General features: G+C 47.3%; 2 long non-coding RNA genes across 2 annotated transcripts in view; both read left to right on the top strand.

Moving 5' to 3' along the window:
- The window catches only part of LOC136298827 (uncharacterized), a 50,896-nt gene extending 38,387 nt beyond the window's left edge, over nt 1-12,509 (top strand). Inside the window, exon 3 of the long non-coding RNA XR_010723382.1 lies at nt 12,423-12,509. This is a non-coding gene — a long non-coding RNA (uncharacterized lncRNA). The remainder of the gene's footprint in view (nt 1-12,422) is intronic.
- Nucleotides 12,510-13,125: 616 nt separating this feature from the next.
- LOC136298897 (uncharacterized) lies at nt 13,126-14,083 on the top strand. The gene is made up of 2 exons (XR_010723404.1): nt 13,126-13,173; nt 13,561-14,083. It is a non-coding gene; the product is annotated as an uncharacterized lncRNA (long non-coding RNA).
- The last annotated feature ends 1,191 nt before the right edge of the window (nt 14,084-15,274 follow it).

Raw genomic sequence — 15,274 nt, 5'->3', positions numbered from 1 at the left:
AAACATTTTCTAACAGACAGAAGAATCCCTCTTGAATCCCCCCTGGCCCTTTTGAATTCACGCCCTGCCTTACATCAAACGCTTTTTTGCTGATTAACTGCACAATCAGGTCCCTGCAGATCAGGGGAAGAATGGAGAAGAGAAAAGCAACCTCTTTTCCAGAGAACAATACCATTATTTCAGCTCCATTGGACAGGAATGTGTGATTTCACAGCCCACTGCCCTTCTCTCCCATCTCCAAAAACACTGCCAGAGATCCACTGCTCCAAGTCCCCACCCATTAGTACCCAGATCCAGCATTTACAACTTGGGTTCAATGTTTGTGCGTGGGGGGCTACACACATATATGCATACATATATGGAGAAAATATCCAAATCAGAACCAACTCTCAAGCCCAAGAATAGATACAAAGGAAGTTTAGTTTATTTTTAAAAATAGCTAATATCTTTCTTATTGTATAATGTAAAATATTAGTTCACACGGACACAAGTTATATTTTTGGGTTGGATTTGGTATGAAGGTGGTGAACAAATGAAAGGAAAGGATATTTTAAAATTAAAATAATGAAACAATTTAGAAAGAAATACACTTTGTTTTGTTCTGTTTTTAAAGACAGGTAACTTAATAAAGTGGCAGTAAATGCAGTTGAAATAAATAATAACAAAAAAAGCCCTTCATACCCACAGAAGTGTATGAAAGTTTAGTGCTTTCTCACTCAGTTTGCTGATAAATTGTTCTCACTGATGTCTGGAAACATTTCCATGTTACAAACATCTGTTGAAATCAATTGTTGAAGAACTGAGGAACTATGTATTTGGAAGGGGAAGCAACTGCACGGTCGTGAGTTTGTTAGTTAACAATACGGCAGAAACCTTCCCAAAAAAGAGACTCACCAAGACCTTTCCCTGTGAGAGGGGCTCTCATAGTCAATGACTCTCTCAGTCTTTTTTGATTAATGTTTCAACGATTCCTGTGTTCTACAATTTGCAGGGCAAAAAGAGAAATGCTAGAGACCTTCCCTCCCTAGCCCTTAAACTTTGATATCTCCTAATTTCAGCTCAACCGCGCGTACAAAAGGAAAAGCTCTTGTCATGAAAGTGCACTGAAGTGACCTGTTGTATTTCAGTCGGTCACAATTAAATCCCCAGCTTGGCTCAGCCCGCGGCGGCGGGAGGAGCGGGAGGGGAGCGCGGCCGTCCAGGGCGCTGCCCGCCGCTCCGGGAGGGAGCGGAGCTGCCTCCCCCGTGGGCTCGCACCCACCGAGCCCTCCCCGCCACCGCTCCCCACCCACTGCAATAATTGCTAGTCTAAATTTGACTAATTTAGCGGTTTGTTTTGCCCGGGCAGAGGTTGCTTTTCTAATTGCGGGAAAGAGGTCCAGCTTTGAAACCGAAATAGACACGAAATAGTTGCAACCTCTTGGGCAGAGCAGCGCCCACCCCCATCCCCCCCCACCCCGACCACACCTCTCCGATCCGGGACGGCTGGGGATCAGTTTTGTTCCCCCAACACCAGCACTGCAGAACAAAAGAGAGAAAATAATATTTGCTCAGGTCCCCCCTCTGTTCGCCTTTGATTTATCTGTTTACAACCGGGACCCCCTCAGTTGAAACAAAAAATCAATGAAAATGTAGTTGGAGAAAAGGCGGGCAAACTACTGAAAAAAAAAAAAAAATTGTGAATGGAAGAATGTGTTTGTGCATTCATTGTTAAAATAAAGAGCGTGCCGTGACGTGGCCGCCGGGGCGCCAATGGGCGGCGGGGTAATATTTTTAAACATCCTCCCCGGGAGCCAATGGCCGAGGCGGTGGCAAAGACTAGCGCAGGGCCGGGCCAATGGCGGGGGAGGTATGCTAATGAGGAGTTGGTCAGGCAGGAGCTGAATGTCAACTAGTCAAAGATGGAGGCTGGAGCGGGGAGGCCATGAGGTTGGTACCGGAGGATTTGCCCACGTTCGGATCGATCAGGGACCCGCGCCGAGGCGCGCCCGGGGCGGCGGCGGCGGGAGGCGGGCGGGGGGCCGCGGAGCCGCGCCGCTCTCGCCGCCTCTTTTGCGCCTCTTTTGGCAACTTTCCCCCCCGCGGCGCGGGGACCCGTCCGTCGTCCCTCCCGCCGCCAGGTACCGCGCGGGGCCCGGGGCCCGCCGGCCCTGCCGCCGCCCGCGGCCGCATCCGCCCGCCCGGGCGGAAATGGCGGGAGCGCGGGCCCGGGGGGGCTTGGGGTGCCGGGGGGCGCGGCGCTGACAATGGCCCGCGGGGCGAGCGGCGGCGGGACGGGGCCCGAGCGGCGCCCCCCGCCCGGGGCAGCGAGGGCGGCGGGGCGGGGGGACCCGGCGGGGAGCGCGGGGCCGGAGCGGGGGAGGGGGAACCGCTTGACGGCGGCGCCCCTCGCCCACCTCCCGTGCTGAGGCTCCCCGGCGGGGCCGTGCCCTTTCCGGAGAGGTTTCCCCGCGGAGCGGGCGGTGCGGGAGCCCTTTCCTCCCGCATTGTAAGTGTGGCGATTCCCCGAGTTGAAGTTTGGCTGGTCGGTTTGCGTTCTGGCGTGCGATCGATACGAGGTGTTGAAAGCAGCGGGCGGCCGGAGCCGAGGGCGGCAGCGGGGCTGGGGATAAAACTCGGGAGCGGCAGGAGTGGGGAATGGGCTCCTGTGCCCGCCGGGAGCGGAGCGGGGAGCGGGGACGGCACGGAGCGCATCGCCCGTGCGCCGAGAGCGCCGGGAGAGAGACGAGTGCCGGCGGGCTGGGCTGGAAATCTCTAGATAGTGGTGAGCCTTTTTTTTTTTTTCTTTTTTTTTTTCTTTTTTTTTTTTTTTGTCCTTTTATTCTTCTGAAACATTTCACCTATGCAAACACTCCTGGGAAACTGAGTGGGATCCCACGAATGAAATTCCTGTCTCCGGAGCCGAGCGCTCCCTCCCCACCCCCAGCTCGCGCGAGGGCTGTTTCACGGGAGGCTGCTGCCCGCTTTCATTGTGCCACAGCGCTCCTCGTGCAAAATACTACTCACATTTTTAAACGTAGCAAAACTCCTATCTGTCTCGATACCACGTAGAACTGTTTGCTGAAAGATCCTGTTTTAGAAGCTCCCTCTTTTTTTTTTTTTTTTTTTTTTTTTTTTTTTTTTTTTTTGCTAAAACCCCCAAAGAGCGAGGCAATAAGTCACATGCTATCTCCAGCCAGTATTTATATTGGCTTAATATTTAAATCTCGTAAAAGTAATGCTTTGCTTAAATAGTCCAGAGTTTTTGCAATAAACCAGGGTGCGCAGCCCAAAGTGTTTCTTTGGCATTCTTGCACTTTGCCCCAATTCCGCTCCGTTTCCCTCCAGTGTGTGGTCTTTGAGTTGTGTAAGGAAAGCTCGTACCCTCAAACACAGACCTGGGGCTCTGGAATTTAAAAAAAACTTCCTAAGGTTTAACGCAAATTCTTTTAATTTTCTTTTTCTTTCCTTCTTTCTCTCTCTTTCTTTTTTTTTTTTTTTTTTTTTTTAACATCTCCAAAATAGCCTGGTTTCTCGATTAGGGGTAAATTTTTGTTAAAAAAAAAAAAGGTGAAAAAATTAAAATGAAGGGAGGAAACAATAATGATACAATTAAAGATCCTAATTGGGTTGGGACATTTCTAAATCAATTGGCTTTGTGTTAACACTAGTATGATAAAGTGACAACCGGAATTCGTGTAGTGTATTTTCTCACTCAGCCCCAACTCCCCCAGAACCGAATTAGTTTAATTCATTTTAGAATTTGGTACGATTCTTGTCTATGCATTTCATGGAAAGTTGTTTTCAAGTTTGGATTTCTTTGCATAGAATTTCTTTGCATTGTTTGAAATAAAATAATTTTGTAATTCCTTAAGTGATTCTTATTTAACAAATAGTTACATTTTCCATCTTTAAGTTTGAAATTGTCTAGAGAAACAAATGGTAAACAGTTTGAGCCTAAAAACTAAGTTGACTTTTAAATGTTACTTATTGCTAAAATTATTTGGAATGTCTGATTTGTAATGATTAACTGATGTTTTCTCCTTCCTACCCATATATTCTTTTTGAAAAAGGAAAAATTACAATAGTTATGTTTTCATGATGCAAGTAGGTGATTTTTAAAGGTCTCTCACTGCTGGATGGCAGTTGTTTTGAAAGCTTGTTTAGATGCCTCTAAAGTAGCAAGATTCATTAGCAATTAGAAGTGAATAATTTAAGGTACTAGAAGCATGTATGTAATAAATACCAATTATTTTAACAGCTGATTCAGATGGAAGCAAGAGAAGGGATATTAACTTATCGTCCATTGTGACTTTTAGTTCATTACACCTACTTTTGTAAAATACTGGGGTACTAAAATGCAAGCAGGACAATCCCAGTTCTGGTATTTGCTTTCACATGCTCTGATGCAGTATATTTGCTATTGATAAGGGAAAAAAAAGTCCCTAAAGCAAGCTTATCTAAATTCTTGCTGAAGTTAATTGAAGAAGCAGTTGTGAAATATTAAAATCTAATTTTAAAAAATGACACTGATTCAATGTGATTGTTGAAGAAACTCCTTTTTTTTTTTTTTTAATGTAACAAATTTGTTTTAGTCTAAAACATGCACAGAAGCCATCACTTGGAGAAGTTTCTAACTTATTTATGATTTATTTTGGAAAGTCTCTGAAGTATGCTGTTGTCCAGAGCCCTTTTTCTGTTGTACTACTGGCAATTATGATGAGCAGTGCAATATTAAAAGGGCATTGGCTGGCAGAAACATGACCCCCTTTAGCAGCCCACCCTCTTCAGAGTGGGCAAACAACCCTAAAATAGATGCCTCCTCCAGTGTATTTATGCACGTGTGTGAAATGAGGTTTTCTACTTGTGGGAGTGGTTTTAAATAAGGAGAGAGATTCTGGGTTATACATTTTTATGTGTCTGTCTATAGAAATGGGCTGGAATAATTTAAACATCCTATTTCAGACATAAGCTCCAAACATTTCTGAGAGCTTTCAAGGCATCCCATTACCTGCTTTGTTTACCAATAGCTTGTGAGTAATTAGTTACTAATTTCTACACTCTTTCATACAATATCTACACTGATTTTTTTTATGATTTCCTTATAGTTTTTCCCCTTAGAGAAACTTTCTCCTATATGTTTAATGTGGTCCCCTATCGATGTCTACAGGGATTTAATGCTGTTGATTTCTTTCTAACAATCTGTGGTGTTTATGTAGTAATTTTTGAGTGGTCACACACACAGATATGTGTGAGATTGAAGCACAGGCACTAGGTATTTTTGTACGCAGGTCTCATCATTTCTGTAACATTTTCCACAGCAAATCAAAGCACTGTGTATTTATACCATTCTATATATACACACCACGCCCCCCAGGCTTTTTCATCTGTACTGGTCAACCATTATAAAATCACAGCACAATTAAGAAAACTTCTGAAGGCACAGGAAAGGGTTGGCACTTTCTGTGATTTATTTAAATTGTCTAGTTCAGATTCATTGACTGACCAATTTGGGTTTTATGGAAGCACATACGTTTGGGGATACTGAGTTATGTCCCTTCTTGTGTTATTCTCCATTACAGTAGAAAAATATTTGATTGTATAAAACCTTTATAACGTACCATGCCTAGATATGCTGGGCATGTAGCAGAAAACTTGAATGGTTTGTTTAACAAGCCATACTAACAGTGGTCTTTTTCAATCTCTCCCTTTTTTCCCTCTCTTTCTGTCATTTTTTAAACTAACTTTTTGTTGTCTTTTTTTTTTTTTTTTTTTTTTTACCTTGTCTAATTACGATTGCAAATAAACTTTGTCATGCAGAGTTTTATTGGGGCTAAACATAAAAACGTTATTGTGGTTAACACTGTAATGTAACAGTCCCTTACAAAAGGATGCAGGGACAGCTGTGCAGAACGTGACAGTGGCTGCTGGTATCGCTGGCTCTGACAATGTTGCACTACTGTCTGCACAAATAAAGCAGTGCAATAATATTGTCAAAGCATTTGGTTCCAGTCCTAATACATCCTTTATGATCAGTTACTGTTGCACACCCAGCCCCTGACATTATGGCATTCTGTAGTTATTTAATGCATTTTAGTAGGGAACCAGCCCCCTACTCCGATTTCTTCCCTCCACCACAAAGGCTCAAACGAGCATTAAAATGCCAAGATCATGTAGAAGTTGCTTTAAGAAATCCCTGCCCTTGTGTTTTGTTTGTTTATTTTGTGTTTGGGTTGAGTGGTCTGTATGGCAACTCCTTGGGTTTTGTTCCCCATTTTGACTGTTTCAGTGTACAAAATGGATTGCCCTTTCTGCCACTAGCTTGGGTTTGTGTGTCCAAGTTGTAAAATAAAAAGCTGGCCTATTCACATTTTAAAGCCCTCTTGTCCTCCTTTAGAGCAATCACCACCTTTAAAAATATCCTGACCAGCTCTGAATATTTTCTTCCTTCTCCTCTAGAATTTAGGGGTTTATGAACCAAGGATGTTACTGTTGTGTACAGAATTCAGTGACTTTAATATATACCCATGTATTTACAGACAATTTAATTTTTGCTTCCTATTGATGTATTTTTCAAGTTCCATCGTATTTCACTTTTAGAGAAATTACTGTTAAGATTAAAGGAATATTGATACCTTCATTTTAATTTAAAAAAAAATAGTACAAGATACCTAAATAATAATCAATAGGATTTGAAAGACAATCTGTCCCTACGCTCCCCAATAGCAACGTGGAGCGAGGCTGAGAGACGTGAGGATGATGTAGGCCTAGGAACAGGAACACTGCATTCAGAATTGATCTTTAAATAACAATATGTTGGTGACTGTCACTCGCGGTGTAGTTGGAGGCAGATGTGGTATTTTCGCTTGCAGCTGCTAAGAAAGGGGTTTGGAGGGCTGGGGGATGGGACCTTCCTCTCTCTCTCTTTTTTTTTTCCTGAAGCCTTGAGCTGTTACCTTGGGAGCAAAGGGTGGGGGTGGGGAGAGCCGTCATATTGGAAATCAAATCTAGGTAAACGAGTGCTTTCAGATTGCACTGCACATCCCAAGCCAGGCCGGGATGTGCTGGTGAGCAAGCCATGGGGAGGCAGAAAATGGAGGACCACATCCTGAGGGGGGGAGCGTGGCCCATTTTAGACAGTTGAGGAGAAGCCGAATCCTCAATAACGCACTCCAGTTCTCCAGTGACCGAGGGAGCAGACAAAAGACACCTTTTCAGCCCTTCTGTTTCTGGGGTGAGCTGAAGGCTGTGTCCCTTTCACGGCCAGAGGAGAAGGCTAAGCCTCCATGCCTGAACCGGAGGCATGGTGCTGGTGGCCCATGCGGTGCATTCCCAGGCCCAGTGGAGGTAACTCGAGCCGGCATGGCTCCCTTTCTCTAGAGCTTTTCTTTTCATCCATCTCTGCACTGTAGCATGGTTGCCATTTTTGTGTGCGTTATGGAACGGGGAGGCCTATTTAGCTTTGGCACTTCCCCCTCTTCTTCCTACTAATTCTTAATGAATTAGATTATTGATTAATGAAGACGTAGAAAAGAGTGAAATCTCTGAGGGATTTGTTAGGGGGTTTCTTCCCCCCTCACCATCAATAGGAGTGCAAGAGTGACCAGAGCGGGCGCACGAGGGGCCCTTTGCAGCCCCTGGCCAGGGAGGACGGGAAGGAGGGTGGACCAGCGAGGAGCTGGAAGCCACCCTGGAGCAGGGCAACGCTTTGTTCTCTGTGTGTGTGTGCGCTCTGTGAGCCCATCAGCGAGTGGAAATAAGTGTTAGTGAAAGCCTTGGTGGGGCTGATGCTGGGCTGTAAGATGGCCTCTCAGACATGTGAGCCTGCCTTGTTTGGAGGTGGAGAAATCACAGGGGGAATAGATGCATAGTTATTTTCCTGTATGAAGTTATGTCTTTAAAAATAATATGGTCACTACGCTTCAAAACCTCCCCTGGGCGTGGGGGGAATTTGAGGCGTGTGATACAGGGAAAGGCCTGTGTGATGACAAGGACCTTATCCCATTCGGAGAGGGACAGCCTTCTGAGGGCTCCTGGCACTGGCTGGGGCAGTGGAGCCCACAAACGCCCTTTGCTGAGCGCCAGCTCTATGGAAGGCAGCCCCCAGGGGTGTGAGGGCAGAGGACGGGGTTCCCTGCAGATTTAGGCTTGGGATGGAGGTTACACATTCCAAACCCTCCCTTCCCCACTTTTTTTTTTTTTTTTTAACCCTGCCTGGCTGAGGAATGTAACAGCAAAAAAAAAAAAAAAAAAAAAAAGCACTGGAGGAAAGAAAAAAAAAAAGAGAGGGGGGATTCGGAAGCAAAGGCCCCTTCAGGAGTCTGTATTTGTGCAAGGGAAACCATTTGCATGTGTGTGGAGATGCCAGAGTTTGTCTCCAGTTGGGTCGGAGGGGGAGGGCGCGGGAGGAATGCGGGGAATCAGGTCGGGCTGCGGGGGGAAGGGCTCCGGCAGAGCCTCCATCCTGTTGTTGCATAAACTTGTTAAAAGAACCCCTCCTCTGTGGAGGCAGCACACATAGGGTATTAGTGTGGTGGAGGAGGCCAGACCTGCGCCCTCGCTACACAACCAATTGGAGCGGAAAGTGAAATCAGATGGTTTAAGTTTTCAGAGGGATTTTTTTTTCTTTTTTTTCTTTTCTTTTTTTTTTTTTTTTTTCAGGGGGACTTTTTGAGTCATTGCATTGAGTGCTAGATCCGTGTTAAGGTCGCTCCTGCTCTGGCCGCTCTTGGGTGGTTTGGGGAAGGGAGGCGGCCGGGCGGGGGCAGGAGGTGCCGCTTCCCCTCGTGCCGTGCCACTGGCCCCGGCGGCTGAACCCGGGCCTGGGGCCCCGCGCAGAGACCCCACCCCTGCCCCCGCGGGCATGGGCGGCCTGGGGGCAGCTGGCTGTGTGAGGACGGGAGCCTGGCCCTTGCCGTGGAGGAAAGAGTTCTTTGGGGGACCTCACGATCAGCCCCACATGTTCTCTTCCCCAGCCAAGGCAACTACAAGGCCTTTCCACTTGCCCTGTACAGGCAGGGCCAACGGTGGGATCGGCACTTCCAGGGTGATAGTATTTAGCCCTATTTTCCTCATGCATTTAGTCCCACAAGTCGTCTTTTTTTTTTTTTTTTTTTTTTTTTTTTTTTTTTTTTTTCCGTCAGACAGCAGAGAGCTGGTAAACACCATGCAGAAAAGCCGTATTGTGGGGTTACAAAGTCTGGGCTGTTTAAGGAGCTCTGTCATTCCTTTTAATGGAGCTCACTGACGCAGATCTGGGTTCTGCCAGCCGAGGAAATATTGCTGCTGAGAAAAGGGTTATTGAAACCCACAAACTAAATATTATGAACAAGAATCAAATGGCAGGACATTCTGGAGTGTAATCCCTCCTGATTTCAGGAGAAGGGGAATGTATTGGTAAGTGGCTGTGGGTGACAGAATCCCTGAGCTCGGTGGGTGAAACACACTTGGGAAGGTGATGTTTTCAGAGAGGATTATCAACCCTTACTCTCCGGAGTCTCACACCTGGACAAGTTGACTCTTGCATGGAAGCAAGAATCCCCTTTTTCTCTGGACAGATTTGTACAAACTTGCTAGATAGACTTAAGGAGCCAGGACTGGAATGCTAAGAATTTTCTCTCTCTCTCTCTCTCTCTAAAAAAAAAAAAAAAAAAAAAAAAAAAAAAAAAAAAAAAAGCAACACTTCCCAGTTTTAAAACAATGATAAAATTATTAAATAGGATGGAAAACTCTAAATCAACTTTCAGCCTACAGCTGTTTAAAGTGTTTGCTTTGACCTTTGGTGATAGTGTCAATTCCACTGCAGAAAATATATTGTAAACTATATAATGTATTTAATTGCAAGATGTCTTTTAAATGGTCTCCTTTCCTCAGGCTAAAGAACTGGCTGTGACCAGGGAAACAAGGCCGGACTGTGCCCTTCTGTGTTTTGTGAGACTGTAACTGAGATGAAAATTTTAAAAAACTGCTTGCCCCGAGTGGCATCTTTAACCACAAGAGAAATAAACAAACAAAACAGCAACAAAGGGGAGTAGAAATGGCTCCCTATGCTAAACCAGGGAAGGCAAGGTCTGATCTCAAAAAGAGCAGAGGCCTCTCAGCTCACTACTTTATTTATCCCAAGGCTTCATCGTAAGGGCACCTCAGTCTATTTGTCTCCTAACATCAGAAAAAGGGGACTAAACACATAGCAAAGGCTCCATTGCAGTAAGATTCCCTCACATGCACTGCCAAAAAGAGAGCTTCCATTATTGAGCAATATATAAAGTGTTATTTCCATACTAGTCTGGGTGACATTTCCATTTAGTTTCTATAACTGTGATTAAAGGCAAGAGAGGTTTCTAAACATATCTAGAGATGCTGAGCCTCACAGTGTATAAATAGCATGCATTTCATAATCTCGTGTTTAAACGTTTATTTTAAAATAACCCCCATATACATTCCAGTGAGTCTCCCTGCTATAGGACATAGTGCAACCCAGGCTTTGCATATCGTTTGCAAACTAGGTGGAATACTATTAGAATACTACTGAAGGCTGATTCAGTCTTTATTTTTCCTGTTTTGTTAAAAAAAAAAAAGGCAAGGTGTGGGGAGGCCTGTGCCAATACACCACTTAGAGATAAGAACATTTTTTTGAGACACATCTAGGCTCTCAGCACAGATCCAGAAACATAAAGTAACTTAATTGCCTTTGCTTGGAACTTGCTGATGACGTTTCTAATTACATCCCTTACCCTCCCCTGCCAGTTGTAGCTTCTGCAACTACTGAAGTATTTAAGTTGTGAGGAAGTCGTCAAATTGTGCTTTCCCCCACACTATCCATGCATCAGTAACATCACTTCATGTGCAGATTATGTGTTTCCACTGTAAACTTGCCAGTAGGTTTCTCTCTTGGGCCACTGGAGAAGTGAAATTGTGTGTATTATGTCTGAGTCTTGTTTGAGATAACATCGAGGCTGAAGAGTGGAAAAGACATGGTAAACAATAAACAAAATAGACTGGACGGGAATAGATGGAAAGGTAAGGCTGAGCCTAGTTGCATCTTTTTTTTATGTTCTCAGTCCAACTGGATGTCTAGGTTACAGGGATTGTTGAGAAGCAATAGCAGGATTAAACCTGAGGTTTTGCCAAGGTTAAAAGAATACAGAAGTTTGATAAAACTCAATTCTCAGCTGCTTTCAGCAATCTTTGTGAATATGGCCTTTTAATTAGTGTGAGCAAAGATTTAATATAAATAAATAATGTGGAAAAAAGATCCCTGTTTTCTTCCACAGGCATCACAAAGGATGGGGAGAGGGAGGGGTTGGGACAGATTGGAGATTTTGATTATTGGGCATTAGAAAAAACCAAACGCTGAATGGAGCTTGCCTAGTTCCTTTTTCTTTGGCAAGTGAGGCAGCATCAAAGAGGATGGAGGGCTGCCTCACACCAGCATGCCAAAAGCTGGGGACCTCTAATGGCAAAGACCAGATCAATGTGGCATGGATAAATTAGCCGGGAATCCATGAATTAGAGGATTGTCCCTTCATTACACTCTTCTTTAATCCACTGGAAAGCGACTGAGGAAAGAGAAGCCTAATGTGTCAAAATCATGACCTGGTTTGGGATGGCCTGGGAATGAAATTTCCTTCCCCTTCCTCTGGACTCTCAAGTGTTCCTACATGACAAATGTGCTGGGGCAGGTTAACTGGGAGCCAGAGTGCAGAGGAAGAGTCTAGTTGGCAAAGCACCCCTGAAGCTGGAGGTGTCTCAGCCCTTCCCTGGGAGTAATTTCCGTGGCTGTTAGTGTGTTCAACACTAAGCCAGCCCCAGCTGAAGATTATGCCTTCCAGCCTTGGACAGAAAAGGTGCTGGGGAGGGGGAAGAGAAGAAAAAGCCAAACAAAACAAGCTAGGGCAAAACACGCGTGCGTCTCCAAACACTGTTTAACCTGTGTGCATAAATGTGAAGTCAGTGCTGGAGAGCCAGCCCTGGAGATCCTGTTTTGCTTTCTAATTTTTGGTGTGTACTTAATCCCGTGATTTCCAATGAAGGGAGGGATATTTAAAACACTGGGCTCTCCAAGTAGGACAGCCCTAGAAAGGAAGTTCTCTGAGGGCTTGATGCCTGTTACTAAGAGGCTCAAAATACAACTATCAGTTAATCAAATAAATAGCACTTCCCAGCCTCTGACAGCTAGGCAGCTAATTGACTGAGGCTATTAATAAAGGAGCGAAATTTACATAGAAGAAAGTGAGAACTGGGGATGGAGGTACAAAAACCTGGATAAAATCCGTACTGGAGTTAAATCTGTCCTGGGAAAAAGGGGTAGTGCCCGTGCACAGATTCTGTGGGTCAGAGATTTACTCCATTCCTGCGTCCCCACTCTCCCAGGAGCACATGGTGCTGTGATCCACAGGGGCAGTACACTGCTTTCTAACTTTTTACCCCTTCCCCATTTGCAGGCATGGAATGAAGCTCCCTCCAGTCACCTGCTGCAAGACACATTATCCAGCTTCCTAACCTTAAGGATGAGACCCTATCAATATTGCCTCTGCTTTTGTGATCAGGGTAGTAGTGCAATATTGCTTATAGGGTCTTTTCTTTTGAGGGTTATTCTTCATGGAGAGAAGAAAGCCACAGCAGGAAAAAATAATCCCATGTGCCCACCGAGTTAAGGGAAAAGTTGTGAAATGCTGAGGTTTGTTAGATAGGCGAGTAATTGTACAGAGATGTTATTTGTGACAAATAATCGTGCTATTCTGGTGACTCAGGTTGTGAGTAATGGGCATATTTTTGATGCTATCACAGGATTCAAAACAGCCTCGTGTTTAAAACACAAGCAGTGATTGAAACCAGAGAAACCCATCATGGTTCCTTTTTAAAATAGTACGAGTTCTGAGACGTTTGAAGGGTGTCTATATTGCATACTGATGTAAACACCCACCAAAGGATGGGAGGAGATACATTGCCATACTTGCTGTTTCTGTGCCTGATCCCAGCCCGAAAACCAGCGTGGTGCAAAGCAGAGCACAGCACAAAGAGCCCGAGGCTCTAATCCCAATAACCTGTGCGAAACAAAGCTCATGCCTCTGCCCGGCGAGTGCGGCCCGCCGGGCTCCGCGACCGTGCCCCGCACCCGGGGCTATTCCAAGGTCGGGCGGCGCAGCGGGGCCGGGCACTGCCTCCGGCCCTTCCCGAGAGCTGCACTCTGAGGTACGTGGGAACGGAGCGGGGATGGGGGTGTTAAATCTCCTCTCCGCTTTGTGAGGATCAGCTGGGGGCTGACAGCAGCCGGGATGGCCGAGTGGGTGGCCCTGCCTTCCATTTCAGGTGGTCCCCGCGGTCCCTTTCGGGACCTCAGGGGCCCAGGGAAAGGGGTGGTGGGAGGGGACTGAGGGCCGGATCAGGGCGCGGCGGAGCAGCCGCTGCCGCGGGGCCGCTGCCGCGCGTCTCCCCGGGGCGGCCGGGCTCGACTCGCCGGCCCGGCGGGGTACGGGCAGGGCCCGGAGCCGTACTACGGGGCCGTGCCCGCTGCCTCCCCCGTTGTACGGCTGCCGCTGCCCTCGGTTTAACACTCCCTCCCCGAACTGCCCCCTCCAGCATCATTCCAATGGGAGGCGGCCGGCTCGGGGACAAAGCCAGGATCTTCCCACCCCACTCGGGCTCTCCCTTCGTGCCCCCAGCCCGGCAGCCGCCGCAGCTGCTGTGCCAGCGCTGGGACCACCGGCCGGGCTGCCCCTCTTTCCCTGTTGCACTACTGTCACGGTCGCAGCGAGCAGTGCAATAATGAAAGGGCGTCAGTGCGCCGGGGAGCGGCGAGAGCCGGGGACGAGCCGGTGGCAGCGAGCGGGGACGGGACGTCCCGCCGCCCCCCGAGAGCCACCTTAACGGGGCGGAGGGGATTCACACGACACTGACGGACGGACTTTGGTTGTGCAACTTTCTTTGTTTAAGCACGCAGCGGCGGAGAGCGTGCGCGCAGGGGCAGGGCAAGGTGAGCGGCTCCGCGCACCGCTTGCCCCGGTCCCGCCGCCGCTCCCCGCCCCGCCGGCCCCGGCCGCAGAGCCTGGGACAGCCCCTCGGCTGTACCCCGCCAACACCAAATAAATAAAGTGACCCCCGAGTCCCCTGTCCCTGCTTTTTCTTCCTGGGGGGTTTCTTGCAGGTCAGCATCCCCTCCTGCCTCCCTGGCAGCCCCTCGCAGATAAAAATCCCCTCGACGAGTTTTTGCCCTGCGATCCGGTGTGCTGCTCACCCGTTTGGTCTCGTGGGGAGAGGCCGAAAATGCGAATAGGAAACGAGCGTCTTCCTTCACTGTGGAGCCTGAAAAACTCGAGTCGTGCCCTAGTGCTGGGTTCAGCCACGGGGAAGCACGGGTAGGGAAGTGAGTGTGGGGCGGGAGGGGAAGGGATTGCAATAATGGAGATGAGAACAGTGCTTTGCATCTGGGAGCTGTGCTGGGAAGGCCAGGAAATAGCCCTTTGATTATTAGTGGCCATGGCGAAATGGATACTTCTATGAAAGAGGGCTGGGGAGGGGTATTTCCTTAGCAAAGGACCTTTCTGCTCTGGCCTTTTGAACCTGTGCTTCTCCCTGGCACTATTTCTGCTTCATCATGACTTTTTGCAGAGGAAGGTGAGTGCAGAAAGGCTGGCTGTCGGAGAGGGATGCAATCTAATCCTGATGAAAAGGCTTTTACAGTCTATGCTTCATTTCCTATTTCTTTTGGGTTCTCTCTATCTTCCATCCCTCACATGCACAAGCAGATACAAAAGCTGAATCCTTCCCTGCAGTCTTTCTCCCAGGGAAAAGTCAGCCCCCTCCCCAGCTTCACCTTCAGGCTTTGCGCACACAAAATGGCTGCAGCAGCCTGTGGGTGGGCATGGAGAGCTCAGGAAGCTGCTTTTCTTTTTCCCACCCTGCCTGCCCAGGAAGCCCTTCTGCTTTTATTTTCTGTGGCATTTTGCTCTTGCATAGCTCTGTGCAAATCCAAGGGGGTCTCCAATGTGTAATCTATGCATGGAATGGGAGCTGGGGAGGGAAATGGCCAGTTTGCATGAGAAGGGGACCTGTCGGGCCCCAGTGTTTATTTTTTTGCTGACCTTCTGGGGATATGGTCAGTGAGAGCTGTGACAGCTGCTGGAAGCGGCAGGGGCTTTGAAGATTGTGAAGGTTGTGACCTCGAGGCCCCTTTCCTCTCTCTGTCCCAGGAGCTGCTGAGTCAATCAGGGAAAAGGGGAGGTGAAATGGGGGCTGCTCTTTAGCCATTTTTCAATCGGTGAATGAAACAGGAAAGGACAAATGCAAGAAGAAA

This window comes from Chamaea fasciata, unplaced genomic scaffold, assembly GCF_029207755.1.
Source record: "Chamaea fasciata isolate MVZ Bird 193981 ecotype frontalis unplaced genomic scaffold, bChaFas1.0.hap1 SCAF_18, whole genome shotgun sequence".
NCBI classification, from domain to species: Eukaryota; Metazoa; Chordata; class Aves; order Passeriformes; family Sylviidae; genus Chamaea; species Chamaea fasciata.
Note: the sequence above shows the minus strand (reverse complement) of the source record. Positions and strands in the feature narration are given on the sequence as shown.